At 45.8% G+C, this 17498-nt stretch overlaps 1 long non-coding RNA gene across 2 annotated transcripts; it reads left to right on the forward strand.

The window, feature by feature from the left end:
• Positions 1–7982: 7982 nt before the first annotated feature.
• LOC144173161 (uncharacterized) lies at positions 7983–9054 on the forward strand. 2 transcript variants are annotated; one of them, XR_013323172.1, is made up of 5 exons: positions 7983–8102; positions 8162–8263; positions 8329–8402; positions 8641–8699; positions 8962–9054. It is a non-coding gene; the product is annotated as an uncharacterized LOC144173161 (long non-coding RNA). The 2 variants fall into 2 exon arrangements; XR_013323171.1 differs by lacking the exon at positions 8962–9054 and having other exon boundaries at positions 8641–8932.
• The last annotated feature ends 8444 nt before the right edge of the window (positions 9055–17498 follow it).

Genomic DNA, 17498 nt, shown 5'->3' on the forward strand with positions numbered 1-17498 from the left:
GAGGACTTCATAAGAGCTCTACGGGAGGCCACTGAGCGTCACAAAGTGCAGGATAGGCGGTCGTACGAGGCCAGGAAGAATGCCTGGTGGGATGAGGAGGTCGAAATAGTGTGGAAAGAGCGCCGCAGGGCAAACCGTGAGCACAGGCGGGCACTCAAGACAGGGACTGCCGAGGTGATCTCACTTCGCTGGGCTCAGTACATTGAGCTGAAGCACAAGGTGCAGACACTGTCCAGGCTAAGTTGGCCGAACACAACATGCGCCTTTTTGAGTCCCTGCACTGGGATGGCAAGTCCACGGCTCAGAGGTTCTGGCGATATGTCTCATCACTGGATCGGCCAGCACCCCCTCTGGGCCAGCTCATGGATGCGATCTCTGGACACCCTGTCTTGGACCTACAGGCGCACCTCACCCACCACTTTACACAGGTGTTCGGGGACCCGAGTCCCCCTGCAGACCTTTGTGGTGAGCAGGAAGAGGACATTTTCCCTTCCACGACCCCTGCCAAGGATGGGGAGGATAGCCAACGGTATGCGTCCTCGAGGCTGGGAGTGGACCGAGCTTTAGCACGCTTGAGGGCCTGCACAGCCATGGGCCTAGACAGTCTGTCAGCCCGGCTGCTAAAGAATCTCGGGCCCGGTGCAAGAGAACAGTTGGCAGACCTGTGCACAGACATCATAGAGGGAGCTCCAATCCCAGAGGACTGGCGATTGGGCAGGATCACCCTCGTCCCGAAACAGGGTGGTAACATTGCACACCTGGGCGACCACCGGCCACTCACCGTCACCAGTGTGGTGTACCGCCTGTTCGCGAGCATCCGGACCGAGGCACACAACCTTTTAACAGAGCTGCAGAACGGGTTTCGTCGGGGTCGCAGACTGGACGACAACTTGTTTGTGCTTACTCAGTGTACAGAGATAGCCAGGAAGGAAGGACGCCCCCTGTTGTGTTGCTTCTTGGACGTAGAGAAAGCATATGACTCTGTACCCCATGCCCTTCTCTTCAAGCGTCTGGCACGAATGGGTATCCCTGGGGCCCTACTGGACACCATACGACGTCTGTACGAGGGAAATTCGGTGGTGGTGAAGTTTGGTGGTGTGCAGTCTGCACAAATCTAAGTGGCCAAGGGACTCCGGCAGGGGTGTCCACTTTCACCACTACTGTACATACTGTATGCAGCAGACATTGAGCGGGAGCTGCTAAAATCAGGCCTCAGACCAGGGGCATAAATGACAGCTGCAGACTTCCGGGTCTTGCCTTCGCCGATGACTTGGTCGTTAAGCTCATCAGAGCTCCAAGTGCTGCTGAACATATGCCATGCCGAGGTCACGAAGCTGGGCCTACGGTTCAACACCAAGAAGACGGTAGTTGTTTGCCTTGCGGGTGGGAAAAAACACAGACAGTACGCTCTCACTGGCCGGAGAACTCCTCACCACTAGAGCATCATACAAGTACCTGGGTGTGTGGCTGGGGATGGACGAGAACCTGTTCAGTGAGCAGGAGGAGAAGCTCCGGCAATCCGCACTGCGAGCTCAGGGGATCTTCGGACGCCGGGTGCTGTGGGGCTGCAACCGCTTCACTATGGTACGCGAGTTGTGGAAGCTCGTCCATGTACCAGCCCTGACGTTTGCCAACGCCGTGATCTGCCTGTCATCGGAGACTAGGGAATGGCTTGAGCGACGTCAGCGCGAGGTGGGTCGCACTGCAGTCGGCTGTCATGGCACCGTAGCCAACGAAGCTGTGCAGGGCGATGTGGGGTGGTCCTCGTTTGAAGCGAGGGAAGCTTCCAGCAAGCTTGTCTTTAACGGCCGCCTGCTGTTTATGAACCATGAATGCTGGGCGCGCCGTGTCTTCGAGTACCTGGCGGCGACGTGCCTGCGCACCAGGTGGACGCGTCGAATGTACAGGCTGGAGCAAAAGTATGGCCTCTCCCGAAAGCCTGTGGAGGCGAAGTCGGCAGAGAGTGTGTGAGGCGGAAGAGGGGGAGTGGCGCCGTGGTTGCTCCGAAAAATCTTCCTTGGCCCTCTACAGAGCCCACAAGCGCGCGATCAGCTCGGTCCGGCTGTATGACAACAGCCTCGGCAGCACGCTCCTTTTTGAGGCTCGGGCGGGGGCACTTCGTACGTGAGTGTGGCAGAAGAGGCTGGACGATTCGGTGGAGGATGTGCTGTGTCGTGCGTGTGTGCATGAGGAGGAAACGGTGGAACATGTGGTCTTCCAGTGTGATCGGCTTGGACCGGACTGCAAGGGCGTGGGGAGTGACGGCAACACTCCTCTGCATGTTGTTCTCGGGACCGGTTCGAGGAGGGTGGCTCAGTGGACATGCGAGCTGCATGTGGCGCGGACAAAGTGCCGCCTTGAAATGTGGAAGAGGGCGACCCTTGGCAAACAGTAGTATGGGTCGTGGTGTGGCGTAGGACTAGGACGGTGGGTTCGGGTTCGGGCCACTGGGCCTTCACGGGTCCTGAGCTCTTGTACATAGAGTGCGTGCGTAGTGTTTAACTTTTTTCTTTTCCTTTTCTTTTCTTTTTTTAATGGTTAAGGTAGAGATCTCTCACACGCCCGCTGTAAAGGGTATAACCGCGAGATCATCATCATCATCATCGTTGTATAGCAATTTCCGGTGAGACTTCACTACGTAGTACATTTAACATCGTCCTTTAGTTTTAGTTCTAGCTCTTCGGGCAGTTAAGTTGCGTTGCGGGAGATGAATGGGAAACGTCGCTTCTGTACAGAGAACGTAAGGATATCGAGGTCAAAGGAAAAAAAAAGCGTGAAACCGTGAGCCAAAAAAAAAAAACGGAAGAGGGAGAGAGAAAGGATAGACCAAATGACGGCGGCTGAATCAGATCGTCCGAGGGGCTGTGACGTACGGTAACGCGGCATTTTGGGCCCTTTATGAGGAGGCACCAGGAGCAGCTGTCAGTACAGTGTACATTGAAGGTGAATGGAAGAAGCTGCGTATGGGACAAATATTATGTGGCAGGGCATAAAGCCACTGAAAATTTTAAAGCGCACAAATAACACGTACAGGCAGGAGGGACACATTACAGTCTCGTCAAACAAAGGGTGACACCCACACTTTTTATAATGCGCAGTAAGATTTGCGCCCATTGAATTCGTTATTGTAAACAAATGCTCTCAGAGATGGACGCTTAGACAGTGTCCTGTCTGGCCCACATACATGGACTTACATGACAATGGAATTCTGTAAACCATGCCAATCGTACAACGAACTAAAGGCTGCGGATGGTTAACACTGCACTCGTTCCTCCCTTTCCTTGGATGATCCTTGTTATTAACAATGTGGCAGAGATTGCCCACTTTTGCTTTTGCAGAAAACAACACACAGGACAACGCGCTGTGTGTTCTTTTTCTTGTCGTGGGTTGTCCTGTGTGGTCTTATTCCACGTCGCCATCTTTTACGCATTTTGTTTTTCAAAGATGTACCCAACTTTCAGTTGTGCTGACACAGCATTTAATCCTGTTCCTGTAGCATATCTGCATAGGAAAGCTTCCAGTGGAAAAAAGTGCTGGACCTGGCCCCTATGATGTTGGTGCTGGGCCTGGAGGGCAAGCCTTGGTCTACATCCTTTTTGGGTACCCATGGAAAGCAGGTGAATGCCTCCAGAAGTCGGTTGTTTTGTGGTACACTCGAAATTAGCAGCAGACAGACTGCGTCTGCTCGTAGACCACCCTGGTAGTATGACAACCAAATATGTAGCTGTGTCCTAGTTACTGACGGGAAGACTTAACAAAAAATCAACTGCCCATTTGTTGAAACGACAAAAACGGGGGATGTGAAGCTTTCCAAAACCAAGTCCAACACCAAATTAACCAGTTCAGTACTGAACACCTGTTTCTTGTCGGGACGGTCTGCTGCACTGCAGTTGTGCTCTCTAGAGCTTTACTGATGCAGGCAATCCATGACCTTCCGTAGTGTACAACCATTGTCGTTAGATGGAGGTGTACATTTTCTGTGTAATTTTCCATGCACTTCCATGCAAATCCAGATTGCTTCGACTGTGCTGGAATGGCGCAATGGGATAGATGTCAGCTTCATAGCATGAGGGACCCAGGTTCAGTTCAGATCATGGGAAGCGTTTTAATGTTTTTTCACTTCACCCATGATCGTCATCATCGGAAAAAGTTGGCTTTCCTGCAGCGCATTTTGGGTGGACTACAGATACATCAGGGAGAGGCTGGAAGCTTCACTTTAGTAAATGAAACTGTGCCAAGTACAGTATGTGCGTGAAGCTTAAGCATTGTACATGAGCCAAGCCAGGGAGGAGTGATTATAGGTTAAATCCTTGTAAAGAAAGATCACAAAAAGTTCAATGTGAATCACCGAGCTTGCAAACTTGTCAAATCTAAACTTGACAAGTCAAATCTAAACTTGACAAATCTAAACTTGACACGTACTTTATTGTACCAGTCTTTCATGCTCAGCTGAGGAATGGTAGACAGATGGGGGAAACAACTAGCAGAAAGGGCCATTAGCATGCAGTTCATGTGTCTATGTAAATATTTTAAAAAGTACTGGTACGAAATTTTCGTGTTACATTTTTCCCATTGCTATGGCTGCCTACCAGCCCAGGAGTCATAGAATGGAACATTCGATGGTCGACTGCAGGGTAAATGAATAATTATTTTGAGCCTTGTTTATTCGTGTCAGTTTCGGCTTCGACAAAACGAACACCAAGGCGGCCGCCATGAGAGAATGGTGCAGTTGATGTCACTGTTTTCGTTGCATCATGGTCAGACTGGACACGCGTGCTAATGGGGGCGAACACAGCCAGGCTGGCCGTAGTTGCACGCGCCTGGGCCACTCGATATCAGTCCCAAAACTGTGACATAATACACAAGGCAGTGCAGCGTGCGCCATCAGCAGCCGGTGTGTTGGTCGAGTCACTGGAGCCCTGATGTTGGCAGTTCAGGGCGAACTGCATGGCGAGTCAGCCCATGCGTCTTGCTTATGCCATTTTCAAGAGGGTATTTATTCTGAGCTTTCTGATGCATGCAAAGATTACAATTGATTTAAAATATGTTAACCGGTTGCTATTAAAAATCTTCAAATACAAAGGAAACTTTTTGCATAGTTATCTCAGCTGTAATATTTCGCCTCAGTACTCCTTTAAGTAGAGCCTAATCATGTTTTGAATGTTTAATAGTGGTGCTACTCCTTAAGGTATTTTGTAGTTGTTTTAAGCTGATGTTTTGAGTTTGGAGTTAAGAGAGGCCATAACATTCTGGCCGCCCACAATTCTGGCCATCAGTATTTCTAAGTCGTTCTTCAAAATGTTTTTGCTCTGCACTTCTCTGAAATGTTTAGGACACCTAACTGAACTTAGCCGTCATTAAGGCATTGTCGTGCAAAGGTTCAGCAATTTCTACCCTTCCACTCACCTGGCAGAGGATCATCCTTACATCAGAAAGGGTTTTGTTTTGCTGAGTCTTTGCCACTTAGGACCACCATAGAACTTGCTGCCCACAGAGGAGTGCTCTCCAGCCGAATCAGCCTTAGGTATCACAGGAGTGAGAGTAAGAAGTTTAAAACTCTTAGAAAAAAGCACATACAATAGCTATCTTTTTTGGAACGGGTTAGCATGTCGACCAACCTCATGGCGACAGCAGGGTGTGACTTGTTTGTAGAGGGGCAAAATCAGAAAAATAGAGACGAGCAAGTAGGTCATCGTTGACGACAGCTTCTGCGACACCTAAGTTAAGCTGCCTGCAATCAGTAGGTCCCAAGGGAAGGGAGGGAAAGCGGGAGCTTTCCCTCCCTTCCCCTTTTTCTTTCCCTCCCTTCCCTTCCCCCCCCTTTTTTTTTTACTTTTCAGTGACAGCGAGGTCTCAACGAGCACATGGATGCGCCTACAACGTTTGGTCTGGGCACTTCTGGTACCTGTCGTCTTCTATGACTGTGAAGCTGGGAATAAATAAAACTAAAAACTGTCTCCTTCCTGTGGTATATTCCTTTTACATGTGCAGGAACGTGGAAATAATGTGGAGGACAATACATGAGCACTTGCACGTCATCGTCCCCTGGTCTCTTATCTGGTATTGATGCTGCAGTTTAAACAACGAACTTCCTGGTAGCCAATTTAACACAACCATTTCAAGTTGTACCTCTCAAGCTGAAAAGTTATAATTCATTTGTCCGAGGAACATTTTAAAGGTCTTCACAAGAGCACATGATTAAAGATTGAGATGGTATACTTACAACAGCATGTTCTAAAAATTTTGCATATTTTAATACTGTCCTTCACATCTGCTCTTGAAGCCTGTAAATTGGAAGCAATCTAATGCTTAATCTGCATCGGTTACTACGAAGGGCTAGTGTCATAGCAATCAAGCATCTTGCAGTAACACAAATTTGTTTAGACTGCCACTAAATAAGCTACGCTACCATCTATCGCCAATAAATGGGCATTTTGGAACTGACTTGAAGGGGTAATATCTCATCCTACGTGTTTTTTGTTGTTGTTGTTGTTGCTGTTGGTGGCACACTGCACAAGTACAAGTGCTATTGCGATTACCGTTCTCCCCGGCCGGTACACGCGCGCGCTTCTCGGAAATCTCGCAGCTCTGCATGGAATTTTTCTGTGATTTTCTCATCGTTCTTGGAAGAAGCAAGAAACTTAAACGCAGAGGTAATTCAGTGTCGGAGAAATAATGAAGACGTCCTTCCAGTCTGATGATTAATTGGTTGGTGCGGCACAGCAGTAATATTAGGGCCACACAGAGGAGAAAGAAATGTTGAAATTTTTTAAAAATAAACGAAGCAGCGCAAGACCAACCCGGGGCGATACCATGGACACGGTCAGGCAGGCACGCTCCGCATTCATAAAAAAAAATATCATCAAGATAGACACCCGTCAAAACTGAAAGGAAGCGTCAGTTCCAGCCGTTTGCGTCGTCTGCTGCTAGACGACGGCACTCAGCTTTTTACAGGGAATTCCCTAGAAGGCGACGCGCGATGTCCCCAACTGACAGCACTGAGAGTGTTTTCAGGCTTTCAGGGATCCAATCAAAACGTGTAATATTTCCCTCCTGATGATGATGATGATGATTAAAGGCCTCCTTTTTGAATCGGGGTGACGGTGTGCGCCATCTAGCCTATCTTAGTAGTTTGAATTTAAATTTAGTCCCTCAACTCGGATTTCTTTTTAATTCTGCCCTGCCGCTACCCCTGGCTGGGATGTTATTTTATCGAATTCCCTGCTTTTTTTCCACCAATACTCTAGCAATACCTACTGCTGACCAGTTAATGCTTCCGTCAATTGCGAAGCCCAGTGCCTCAGGAAGTAGGACTTTCCCCCAATTCTATCCGGCTGAATCTTTTGGCATCCTATTACTATGTGGTCGATTGTTTCTTTATCCCTGCCACATACAACACATGTCTCATCCTGGGACGAATATTTGCTCATGTAGGTTCGAGTTCTCAAGCAGCCAGCCCGCGCCTCAAAGAGCAACGCACTACCTTTATTGTTGTCATAAAAGTTCTCTTTCCGGATCTCTTTTTTGCTTGCTTTGTAGATTCCCAGCTATATTCCATCCTCTCTTTCCACATGAGCGTCTCTGCTTCCTTCACTTGCTTTTTAACTGCCCCCTCTTGTTTATTTTTTAGCCGCATGCAACGCCGCCTGCGGGATCATAGAGGAAGAAAAATGTGCGGATCATGTGCGGGATGAACGAAATTTGCGCAGCTCGAGCTATGGCTTGGCTCGAGGCTGTTCCGTCATGGGCGTGAGATGTACGCCAGTAGCGTATAAGGGGAGGAACGGCTGGAAACGCTGATTGGTTAACAGAAATCAACGCTCAAGAAGGCGATCCGTCTCCCTAGGCGACCCAGGGTGCCTAGGGAACCAAAAAAGGTCCCCAGAAAGGTCCCTGGCCGTACGGCGGCGCCACCGCGCTGCGGCCGCGGCCGACCGGCCGAGCCTGCCGCTGCCGGTTCATTCATTCGGCTCCTGTGCTTGCGGCGGGCGGTTGCACGACGTGCTGCTCGCCGGTGCCCACTGTTTTGGCGCGAAAATTGCTTTGTCATCGCCCGTCGGAACGAAATCGTGGTTCTGCAGGAAACGCACAACAATCTCAAGGTAAGCAGTACATATTCCCGGCAAAAGAGTTTTGCCCCCTTTCTTTTTTTTTTTCCCAGCTGCAGCAGGTGCACGACGTGCTGCTCGCCAGTGCCCCTTTTTTGGCGCGAAAGCCCATCGGAACGAAATTATGGTTCTGCCGGAAACGCAACAATCTCCAGGTAAGCAGTACATATTCCCGTCGAAAGGGTTTTGCTTTCATGTGTTTTGCCTTTTTTTTTTTCAGCTGCAGCAAAACGTGCCACCCCATGGCACGCCGTGATGGTTTTCGCGCGCTGAGCCTGAGCCGCAAGGACGGAGGTAAAGTAAAGCCTGCGCAGCAGATCTGCTAAAAAATGGACGTTGCGCGTGAAGCTGGTGGCCGTTATCTTTTGTTCTTTTCAAGGTGCAGCACGTGGCCTTCCATCGGCGGCCGCAGGGGACCGCAAGAATCTAAAAACCAAGTACGGAGCTAAAGTAAAGCCTGCGTAGCAACGATCTGCTTAAAAATGGACGTTGTGCGTGGACCTGGTGGCGGTGACCTTTTGTTCTTTTCCAGGTGTAGCACGTGGCGTTCCATCGGCGGCCTCAGGGGACCGCAAAAATCTAAAAACCAAGGTAAGGCACGCTATGCTGCTGCAAACTGACCATGGCATTGTGAACGAAGTTTTTTTTTTTTTTTTTTTTTTTTTGCGTGGAGCTGGTGGCGGTGATAATTCTTCTTTTCAAGGTATAGCACGTGGCGTTCCCTGAGCAGCCCCAGCAAAAGACCGCAAAAATCCGAAAACCAAGTTAAGCCACACAGCAGCCCGCGCTGCTGGAAACTCTCCTGTGTGTACACAATATTGTTTTTGTTTTATTGCTTTCCTTACCTTTCAAGGTGCCACCTGGAGTACGGCTATCACCCCAGCAACTGGTATTACGCGCAACAAAATTCTGGAAAGCAGGCTGAAAACTGGCGATTTAGGCAAAGTGGCACTTTTGTTTGCTGTGACCGCAGAAAATTCTGCCGTGTCGTCGTCCAGCGTGGCAAAATTTGGACCTGAAGAAAATCTCCAACAATTTCAAGCTAGGTAGCAGGCAGCTAAAAGCCGGTGATTTACGTTAAGTGGCACCTCCTTTTGACGCGTTCACAGAACAAAAATCTGCTTTGTTTTTGTCCGTCGAGTAAAAATAATTGCGTATCACGAGAATTAGCATAATAAGAGTCGGAATGAATTTTTTTGTTTGCTTGTTTGGTGTACTTGAGAACAATAAATCTGTCAAGTGCTTATCTGTGGTCTTTCCTTCGTGGTATGATGAGCCCCACTGGGCGTTTATATGTTCCACATATAATTATGACCGTCAAAAGAGGCAGTTCACTCCCGCAAGAACTTATGAGCTGCTGCAATGCTTTTTTTTTGCCTAATTTAATCTTATCAACAAACGAGCTATTGCGCTTCCGTTTCTACCCCATGGCCCCCGGCCAGCTCTATATGGGATAAACATGTCAAGGAAAAATAATAGCAGCTGCACTTAATTCTGGCACAGAAGGATGGCGGCAGGCATGCTGTTATCGTGTGAACTTCATATGCAGAGCTATCAAATGAAACCAGATGCCCCACTGCAATAATGCAATCACTTGTTGGTGACTTGCAACTTCACCTAGTCTCTGTGGTGTCCTGAACAGAGCACAAAAACGTAGCTGGCAAGCCCCCCCCCCCCCCCCCCCCCCCCCCCTTTCATTTAAATTCTTTTCTTGTTTAATAAGAGGTTTTCATTGAACATGTCGAACCTAAAACATCATCTTGGTGCACAACCTAGCGGTACTTCAGTCGCAACATGTACCTGATCGTGCAAAGCGCATGCCACACAAGCTCATAGCATGTGGTTGTTGCATTGACGACTTAAACACAAATCTTTGGAGTTAATTTTGCCATCTGTGATGAATGCAGAATTGGCAATGTTTCATAGCACTGTTTGACATAGAATTTGCAAGCTTCGTGTTATAACAAGTCTTTTTGGGAAGCTTGCCATTAAATGACCTGCCATCAGATACAAAGATTCATGACTGAGTATGCTAATAACTGCAGAGGAGCATTTCTAGCCAAAATGCTTGCATCTGCCCGATAACCTCACACCTCTTTTTTGTTGTCATTAGTTTTTAACACTGAGTAGTAGACACCCTCCTTCATGTGTTGTGTTTTTATTCCTGCAGGCACATTGCCAGGCACTGTGCCCCAACAAGGGCGGATTAATGTTATCTTGCACATTCTGAAAAGGCCAACCTGGCACATTTACTGGCTCCACTGTCCAAATGCGATAAGAAGTGAACGCTAAGCATCAATAGAAATTTACCCGCCGCAGTGGCTCAGCGGCTAAGGCGTTGCGCAGCTGAGCACGAGGTCATGGGTTTGATTCCCGGCCGCCGCCGCCGCTTTTCTGATGGAGGCAAACAGCAAAAATGCCCGTGTGCACGAGATTTCGGCACACTTTCAAAATTCCCAGGTGGTCAAAATTATTCCGGAGCCCTTCACTACGGCATGCCTCATCGCCTGTGTTGCGTCGGCGCATTAAACCCTTCAATCAATCAAATCATGGAAATTTTTTGCGGTATCACAAATCGGCTTTCTTGAACATTCACGGTTGAGCACTGCCTGCTGTTGGATGGTACTTTTAACAAAGATAATGTTGATGCATACTGAAACACAATGCTCCAGTTCTGCTGTAATTATTGAACAAGTAAAAGGAGTTTTGGGTGATACAGAACGCCCAGGCTGACATATCTTGTCACTGACAGTACAGTAGGCTCTTACTAACTTGGAAGTCACTTAATTGGAAGTAATGTGCTGGTTCCGGCAATTTTACATGCAATTCAAAGGAAGAAATTGCTTGATAATTTGAAGCTAGAACCCATTATATTAGTTGATTGGAAGTTATATTGAATGGAAACATCAAGGTGACTGTCATTTCTCGATAAAAAACCATTTTTAAGTGTCGAAACAGCGCCCTAATTGTTCTCTACTGATGTCGGTACCATCACAACTAAGGTAGTGCACTGTTGATAAAGCAGCAGGCTAGTTCAGACTCGCGCCAATGTTCACATCTCTTGTGAGGCCCTCAACCTTCTTTGTTTCTCACAGCACTGTGTGAGCAGTTAGGTGAACATTTGAGGCTTTGATTTTAGCGATAAGTCTGCACTATCACGACAACCCATGACATATAAGCTCGACTTCACAACAAAAGTTAAGATTCTGAACGAAATGAAAAAGAGAACGAGTTGCGGACTAATGACAATGCTGTTCAGGTGCATTTTGTTCAATTGAATTGTGGTCCCTGTGGACTTCGTATTATTGGGAGTCAACTGTGCCTTCAAGCGTGAAAGCAGTACTGAAGCTGGATGTTTGCTTCTAGGTGTGCTCAGACAATAAAACATACAACATATGCGTTGTAAAACACCTATATATGCTCTTTGACTAGAGCTTCTTGAGTTCAATTATCAAATCAAAACTTTATTTTATAGGAGTGAAAGTGAGGGAACAGGAATTACGAGAAGGCACATTGGCTTCTAATTTTTGTTCATGTCACAAGTATGTGATGCTTTCTTCCTCAAGTTATTGAATGCATTTTATGTGCATTTCTTTTCTTTCTGAATCTTGAACTGTGAGGAGACTTTGTCCATGACTGCTGTCTACGAGAAGGGTCACGCACCCCTTAAGCCATCAATGAATGGCTTTCTTGCTTGGCTCCCTTTCACCGTATAGGGATGAACAAGTACAGAAGTGAAAGGAAATCCAGTTTTGGCCACGTAGACAGGAATCTTCCCATCTGTTTTTCACATCCTTTCAAGTCAATACAGCTGATTCTGGAACTTCCCCCGTGGAATCGTTTGCCGGTTAAAAAAACAACGCCTTCTCACACAGCTATCGACAGCTGAAACAGTCGAAGAGGCTGAAATGCCTAGTCTCAATGCAGCATGCACAACTTTAGGCTGTTTTTTTCTTTTCTCTTGTGATGCTGAAGCATTTCTGGGTATCGTACTTATCAAAAGGTTAAATTTATGCCTCTGCATCCGCATGTATCTCTTGGTACCAAATCAGAAGGGGGATCATCCCATTCTTTACATGAGTATTGCACTCCACACCGAATGATTTCTGTGCCTCATAAGAGAAGGGTCATGATCTCTCTGCTCATTCTGTTCTTCACACTACCGATGAGCAATATCAAGAGAATTCCACTCTTCACATAAGTGAGGAACAAGACGAAGCACCATTGTCTACCACAAAAAGCAAGATCCTGCTCCTCAATTCCTTCCTTGATCATACTAGCAAGGAGTTGGGTAAAATGCAAAGCCCATCATGAGGAGCAGTTCAACTCTTCAATGGTCAGCCTCGAATAACAAACACAAGGCAAGGAAATGAAGGGATGATATGCACCATGCAACACCGTGCACGGCTCTGTTTTTTCTCCTTTTGTCTGAGTCTTCAGGCTGACTGTCGTAGAATTCAACATGTAACAACTGGCTCAGATTCTTCCTATTTGATGCCGAGAAGGGAATCCCACTCATCACACGATAAATCATTGTTAAACACCACTGTTCACCAAATGAGAGTAGCATCATGATCCTGCTCTTCAATTATGATCCCCAAGTTAATGAGTAGTAGTATACCTCAGACCAACTAAGATGTTTCTTAACTTCCTGCCTTTTTTTATCCTTTGTATATTACAATTTCTTGTCTTTACTACCTAGTTCATCAAACAATTGTTATGGCCCAAGACATGGTCCTTCACAAGTGGTTGCAGCTGTGGAACCGCATCATTGATCACAATAAAAAAAAACTCTTTGACGAAAGTGGAGCAAGTTGTGTGTGCAAATGCTGTTTAATTGCCTATTGTGTAAGTGCTGCAACGGTGCCTTCTGTTTGAACTCAAACTGGCTGGAACGTAATATCAGTGTTTGGAATTACTTCTAATGAATACGGGAAATAAAAAATGTAAATATGCTAACAATGCTGGTAAAAAAGTTAGGCTGCTTTGTCTGAGAATGACAATTCCTAAAGCTAATATTTGTAAAATTAAGGGGCCAGGTGTTATCCCCCAGCAAAATCTATCTGCTGGGACCATTTAAAACAAAACTACTTCCAATTTGGACCCACGTCGTTCAGATGCTTGTTTGACCTGGTGCCTGGACTCTCAGACGGAGCCATTTTAGATGAAAGGAGAGCCGGTGACTCCTAAATAGTTTGGACATCGAATGAACCGAGAACAGGGACAGTTGGTAGCATACAACAACCACCGCTCCCACCGATTTCCAGAAAGTCGGCTTCGCTTCGTGCACGAATGCATCGATCGGAAGCTATCGCTCGCTCATCGCTCGCGACGCTTATAATGTATTAATAATGACACTGTAACTCGCCAACCTAGCCTCCCCCCGTCCTCCCTCGTCTTAGCGGTGTGCAATGCAAGCTTTTTACAAATTCAAAAAGCGTCTGGACAGGATGATCGAGTTTGCTTTGTTCAGTTTAAACTTCCTGGACTCATTTTGAAGCTGATGACCTTCATTGGTCGCCGTGCATCGTAATTTCGAGAGGTATAAACAGTGTACAGAATACTGCCTTCACTCCTAGCTATTAGGTGAAGAAATAAACTATCGCCTCTGGTACTGGGGGCGCTGAGTAAACACACGTGTTTTAAGCCTAACGCAAAAAAATGAATAACAACATTTCCGTTTCTGCATACATCCCACCCCAAAGGAGCGTCAAGCGTGCTCTGCACATCGCTTTCCAAGTTTTGAGGTTCCTATAAGCTGACACGACACTTTTCATCAGCATTTCCGACTTTTCGTTGACAAGCACGGAGCGCGCACGTGTTTGCTTTGTATTTTATTCGATTGCCTCAGCAAAATAAGCCCCAGTTCTGCATAATTCTTCTATTTTTGGGGCGAAAGATGAGCCGTACTACCGACCGCTATTAAAACGTGATAAAAGGGCCAGATGGCAAAACATCAGCATTTCAAAACATACCTCAGTTACCAACGTACATGCATGGTTGCGTATATATTCCTTAAAATCATGATACGAGAGTTCGTCCCATGATGCACATCGTGGGGCTCAAGTGCACCAAATACAATTGCAGCAAAAAGAAAGCTCCAAAATCTTCTACTCAGATAAAAATAAAGTGTAAATGCTAAACGGTAAGAGCTAGCTTAGCTCTTGCATAGCCTGCATAGCTTGCATAGCCTGCATTCGGCGTTATGTTTGAACATGAGTGGATTAATTAGGAAGTTTCAACCTAAAAAGTGTGCTATATATGCTTCTCGCTAGCTTTTTTATAAGCTAATTCAGTTTAAGGCACAATCTGTGTGCTTTGTGGATGTGTAATTGATTGTTACCTCATCCTGTTTATCCCACTGATGTCAGCAAAATGCGATTCTCTATACATACGAAAAACTATGCAAACAATTTATAGCAAGGAGGACTATATTATAATCCTTGTAAGATAAGTTTGATTAAAAGCACCACGATTCAATTTGGTAATTTACAGACAAGGGCAGCTATGTGCAAATGCTGCTGCTCTATGGAGGGAACCACCTGGGTCTCTCACCACAGCAAATCGATCACTGTCACCTATGGATGTGAGTAAAAAAAGTGTGGAGGGGGGAGGCAAACTGAGAGGCACCAAACCCCCTGTGTTACCAAAAATAAGACATGTAATAACATAAATTGCTTCCCTCTTCACAGGGAACTGATACAGGTGCTCTGTGCCACGAAAGCTACCAGATTACATTTAAACAATGCTACAGTTATTGCAATATTTTGCTTTTATTTAGAGGTTTACTTATTTAGACACCATTTATTTGAGGTACGTAATACATGAATAGATGTTCACGTATGATGACATGCACTATCAGGTAACGCGTATGAAAATGTGACCGCAGTCTTGGGATCAAACTAAGGGAGTTTTATGCGATGAAGCCAGGTACAGGCTACGAGGCATGCCACAGTAAAGTGCTAGAGATATCGCAGTATTGGATGACAACTGTACTGTTGACCATGATGCATTATGCTTTTGCTGAAATAGGTTTGCACTTTTTTGCAGAGTTACTTTCAGTTTCTTTCAGTTAGTCCATTAACTGATCAATCAACCGAACATAAACTCAGGGGTTTACTGCCTTGAACATATAAGTAAACTGTAGAGTTGATTTTAAGTGAGTTACTTTAACTGAGTTAGAATTGATTTTAAGTGTGTTCAGTGCACTACGTTCCTTTTGCACAGATGTAAAATATACATTGAGATTATGACCTATGAAGCCAGTCATGGTGAATGTGCTATGAAACTGCAGTCATAAAATATGCCTTATATTTTATTTGCATACAGTTCCCAGTACGGCTACTCACAGCATCTGTACATATTCTGAGTACGCATTTGCTTGATATAGAAGGCATAATTTATAATTTGCCTTGTAAAGTCCCAAAGAAAATGGTACGCTGCAGAGTTTCCTTTAAAAATTCTTACAATCTCTTAGGATGGCCATAACCACCATCATGGGGGTATTCTCAATGACAGTAAGACGTTTCTGCAGGGAAGTGTTATTTCTGAAGAATGCAGCAGCATAGCGAAACTAGGAAAACACTAGTGCGACTTTAGACGATACGAAGGATGGCCATAACCACCATCATGGGGGTATTCTCAATGACAGTAAGACGTTTCTGCAGGGAAGTGTTATTTCTGAAGAATGCAGCAGCATAGCGAAACTAGGAAAACACTAGTGCGACTTTAGACGATACGAAGCTCATAATATTTGTGCAAGTTTCCTTGAAAGATGGCCCTCAGTCAGCAGTGATGAGCTTCCAATTTTTCTCGACAACCTAAACTCTTCTGTGACGCTGCAGTAAAACTATAATTGTGTGACAATTCAGCTTCCACTCATCAGGATATTTCAGACTAAAGCCCCTACTTTGAAGTGAAGCAAATTGCACTTTTCTTCTGGTCAGGCATGAAGAGAACAGTATATATACTCACTCATTTCATATGCAAGTATGAACTGCACTGATCTTCCATTGTGTGCAAAAATGTGATTGCCGTCTTCGGATAAAAAAGCCAAGGTAGTTTTACACGCTGAAACTAGAAATGGCTACAGGGAATGCCATAGTGGATGCTGGGAAATTGTACTCTTCGATGAACTCTACTTCTGACCATGTGTTGACGATCTTTCCTAAAATAGGTTCGTATTTTTGCTGCCGAGGTTACTTTCACTTAATCCATTTGTCAATAATGCTATTCAGTGTTCAAAAGCAAAAAAATCTGTTTGAAGTTTCGCATTTGTGGCACACCATTCTTCAGTTGGATACGTCCAAGGACACCGCAGGTTTTTTGCTAACCAATCAGTTGGTTTGTATTTTTTTTTACACTCAGGCCAACAGAAAATTGTAAATTGAATAAAAGAATCCTATTGGTTCCCAGGACTTCGCTTAAACACATGTATCACCAGCCATTTATAGCATGGTGCAAACTGAAATGATTAACAGAAGTCAGCACGTTTAGAAGTGGTAGTGCACTGAAAATTGCACTTGATGGGAACGGGATGCGTCTTTTAGTCACAGTCATTTTCAGTGTAGTTTCTTTTTTGCTTGCATGCATGGCTACATATTCAGTGGTTGCAGGTTTGCATGAAAAGTAAACAGACACAGCTGTCAAAAGATGTGGACACACTTTACTATTGAGGTACACTTTATTATTGAGGGTACACGGGTATTGGGTTCAGACCTTGAAATTTATTTATACTCTAACAAAGAATAACTTTAGGCAGTGCCATCCTCTTGCAGTCTTGCAGGCAATAGTTCATTGTACCCTTGTTTGCACAACGCCAGCAATCGCAGCATAGGCGTCTCTGCACTCTTTCCCGTCATGCTGCAAACCTGTAATGTTGAAAGGAAACAAAATACAGGGTACCCACAAGTGTTCTGTAATGACAAGCTTATCATTCATTGACAAGGAAACAGCATGGGTTGCTAAGGCATTTTGCTACAAAAGGCACTGAAACAGGGCAGGTTTCATGCAGTACTATTGTGGACCCATAGAGCACCTTCTGTAAGAAGAGCAAAATAGTCGTGTATACGATGCACACCAACGGTGGGACCCATTTGTGTACTTCTTTCCAGACGTGCCAGGCAGACAGGCCGAGAGATAATCGAAGCGTGCAACATTTGAAAACTGGGAGGCGATTGTGTTACATCGCCAGTACTTTGTGACAGAGTTCGCCTTCTTAACCAGTACACGCCGCCAAACAGAAGTGCGGCATTGAACTTGATGTTCCTCCTTTATGAAACTCTGTTATCAGCTCGGCAGTGGTCCATAGCTGAAGGATCATGTGTGTCAAGTAAAAGGCTCTACCAGTGTTTGTCATGTGAGGGGGCGGGGGGAGAAGGGCAAGGAAGT

The sequence above is a fragment of the Haemaphysalis longicornis genome, unplaced genomic scaffold (assembly GCF_048455015.1).
Source record: "Haemaphysalis longicornis isolate Haplotype H1 unplaced genomic scaffold, Haemaphysalis longicornis Haplotype H1 scaffold_3, whole genome shotgun sequence".
NCBI lineage: Eukaryota > Metazoa > Arthropoda > Arachnida > Ixodida > Ixodidae > Haemaphysalis > Haemaphysalis longicornis.